Genomic DNA, 3,826 nt, shown 5'->3' on the forward strand with positions numbered 1-3,826 from the left:
ACTAGACGCCATCAGTTTAAGGTAAGAGGGAAAGAATAAATGTCAACCTAAGGGGCAACTTTTTTTATGCAGCAGATGGCACACGTATGAAATGAGCTGCCAACAGAAGTGATTCAGATGGGTAAATTAACAACATTTAAAAAGCATTTGGACAAATAGACAGATAGCAAAGGTTTAGAAAGATATGGGCCAAGTACAGGGAAATAGGGTTGGTGTGGTAGACTTTTTGGTCTGCCTGGCCCAGTTTAGGCCGAAGGGTCTGTCTCCATGCTGGAGGACTCTCTGACTCTATGAAACATACAAGATTCTTAGGAGATTTGACAGTTTGGATAAGGAAATGTTATTTCCTCTTGTTGGAGCATCTTGAAGTAACATAATCTCAGAATAAGGCATCACATTTTAAAAAAGATAAAAGAATTTCTTTGGAGGCTAGTGAACTTACCACACAGGGCAGTGGAGGCTGGGTTATTAAATATATTCAGGGCTGTGATGTACAGATTAAAAATCTGTCACGGAATTCAAGGTTGTGGTGCAAAGGTAGCAAAGTGGGGTTGTTATTAGATCAGCCATAGTTTCATTGAATTGCAGAGTATACATGATGGGCTGAGTGGCCAACTTCTACATCTTATGATACAGAACTGGAATGTAGAAAGGGCATATGGCACTGCAGTCAAGGCATCACTTCTGAAGTGTAGCGTGAAGCTGGATGAACACAGCAGGCCAAGCAGCATCTCAGGAGCACAAAAGCTGACATTTCGGGCCTAGACCCTTCATCGGTGAGGGTTCTGAAATAAATAGGCAGAGAGGGGGAGGCGGACCGAAGATGGAGAGAAAAGATAGGTGGGGAGGTAGGAAGGGGATAGGTCAGTCCAGAAAAGACGGACAGGTCAAGGAGGTGGGATGAGGTTAGTAGGTAGGAAATGGAGGTGCGGCTTGGGGTGAGAGGAAGAACAGGTTAGGGAGGCAGAGACAGGCTGGGCTGGTTTTGGGATGCAGTGGGTGGAGGGGAAGAGCTGGGCTGGTTTTGGGATGCAGTGGGGGGTGGGGACGAACTGGGCTGGTTTTGGGATGCGGTGGGGGAAGTGGAGATTTTGAAGCTGGTGAAGTCCACATTGATACCATTGGGCTGCAGGGTTCCCAGGCGGAATATGAGTTGCTGTTCCTGCAACCTTCGGGCGGTATCACTGTGGCACTGCAGGAGGCCCATGATGGACATGCCATCTAAAGAATGGGAGGGGGAGTGGAAATGGTTTGCGACTGGGAGGTGCAGTTGTTTGTTGCGAACCGAGCGGAGGTGTCCTGCAAAGCGGTCCCCAAGCCTCCGCTTGGTTTCCCCAAGGTAGAGGAAGCCACACCGGGTACAGTGGATGCAGTATACCACATTGGCAGATGTGCAGGTGAACCTCTGCTTAATATGGAAAGTCATCTTGGGGCCTGGGATAGGGGTGAGGGAGGAGGTGTGGGGACAGGTGTAGCATTTCCTGCGGTTGCAGGGGAAGGTGCTGGGTGTGGTGGGGTTGGAGGGCAGTGTGGAGCGAACAAGGGAGTCACGGAGAGAGTGGTCTCGCCAGAAAGCAGACAGGGGTGGGGATGGAAAAATGTCTTGGGTGGTGGGGTTGGATTGTAGATGGCGGAAGTGTCGCTATTGTTACAATGAGGTTAAAATAATCACCATTGATGCGTAGCCAAGTTCTGAGTCATAGTGAAGGTAAACGACCAGACTCTCTACTTTTATTGGTTGGGGGATAATCAGTTCCTAGGCTGGAGTGAATGGAATATAGCTATTTTAATCAACCTGGTCAAACAACAACATGCCTTCCAGGCAGGTGGGACTTAAACGCAGCCCTTCTGGTCCAGAGGCAGAGATACAAGTGTGCCAAAAGTCTCTTTGGAATTAGGTTTTGTTATGGCTGAGCAGGTTAATTAAAGTGTTGTAACACACCTCTGGAGCAAATGGGGCTTGTACCTGGGCTCAGAGGTAGGGTATGAACACTGCCATTGAGCCCTTGAAATTGGGTTTATTGTTAGAATTAGTGCTAGTTCAATTCGGAATGAAATCAAGAGGCACTGTCTCTTCCCACGTTATGTAGAAATTTGATCACTGATCTTCAGGTTCTGCTGGATCATTTGAAATTTCAACAGATTTTTGGCAGTGGAGCGAAGTAAATAACAGGACTGAAGTGAGGGTCAGTTTAAATGCCATTTTATAGCAACACAAGCTCAGTTGGGTGATTCCTGTTCAACTTCATGACTGCCATCTTTGTTCAGCTTTCTTTTGTCAAAACGCACATGTATAGAGAAATGGGCACAAAGGTTGATGGTTTGTTTGAGATGAAAGGATGATTGGATTTACAAATATAATTGAGCATGGCACTTAATTTGATATCAGTTCTACCTGTGTCTGAACCTTTAAAACCAATTCCAATCACAAGCAGCCATTGAAAGGCTAGTGGGTCTACAGTGACTTAAGAAAGCTGATTGCTTCAGAAATAAATGTAGGTCTATTTTGTACTTTTAACATGTAGGCAGCTGCTCCGGTACCAGCTCCAACAAGACCTGTCACTGCAGGGGAGCCTGAACTGCTTGGACGTGGTCGACAGAGGGGGCCCTCTGGAGCAGTGGGACGCAAAGATGGTGAGGCTTTGATAAAATGTATATCTTAATAGACTAAATTGCATAACTTCTATATGTAAATAATCTTTAACAGTACTTAATGCTTCTGAATGGAAAATGGGGAGTATTTGTGCTTGCAAAAATATTTGTTTAGAGGTCCTTCAAGTTTCTCTTTGTCAAGGCTGAAGCTGTGTAACATCGTAGATGCATAATTGTATGAGTGTTTTTCCTTACCTGGGACAAAGACTCAGGAGGCAGGCAGGATTCAGGCAAGTGGAAGATGTTTATTCAAACAGAAACTGGTTTATGCAGGGAGAGGGCCAAAGGATCTTCCCCCAAATCTGGCTTTGGAAGTTAGATCAATGACGCACACTCTGCTTTTACAAAGAAATACAGCATTTTATACATTTTGTGTTACCGTAATCAAATACAGCATAGTCACTGTCCTTCCCCTTAATCCAGACACCCAAACCTTTGGGACACCTAATCAACGATGAGCACTTACATGGGCAGCCCAAGTTCCTATGATCTTATGATATTAGCGCAACATTGTAGTCTGTAGACCTTGATTTTTCTATGCATTAGCATTCCAAACATTTATTGGCTGTACCCCTTCAGGTCTTTCTCAGGCTTGTTTATCTCTAAGAATAGCTCAAATTCTGTCACCCACTGAATTTTGGTGCTGTCCATTATCACATTCAGTCACTCCTTTTATTTTCCCACTGTCTTAATTGCATGACATAAAAATAAATCGGTTAGTTTTAACTCATTGCTATAAGGTTAGGTTCTGTTACAAAGTTAATTGTAAATGTGAAGTTATACAACTACTTCTGTTTAGAATTTTTAGAATTTCTAGACTGTGATCAATCTATCTTGTTCAGGGCATAAGAGAAGGTTTCTTCTAAGGCTAGTTAACCTTTACATCTAAGCTTAATTTTTTTGAGGCTTGTATTATAATCTGTTTATGTATTGAAACCAACTGCTATGATTAGAGCATTTTTAGCTAGAAACTATTTAACATTGCAGGTAGCTTCAAAGAGGCAACTTTTTACTACGAAATAACTTTAGTTGTTATTCTTGCAGCTGCTTGAGGACCTAATCTGCACCTGATGTTATTCATTTACTGGGATAATCATCCTTTTTTAAATAAAACTGGAATTGGTCATTTATCTGTCCTAAGGCATTCTTGTATCAGAACTGTCTCGAATGGGAA

This window comes from Stegostoma tigrinum, chromosome 26 (genome assembly GCF_030684315.1).
Source record: "Stegostoma tigrinum isolate sSteTig4 chromosome 26, sSteTig4.hap1, whole genome shotgun sequence".
NCBI lineage: Eukaryota > Metazoa > Chordata > Chondrichthyes > Orectolobiformes > Stegostomatidae > Stegostoma > Stegostoma tigrinum.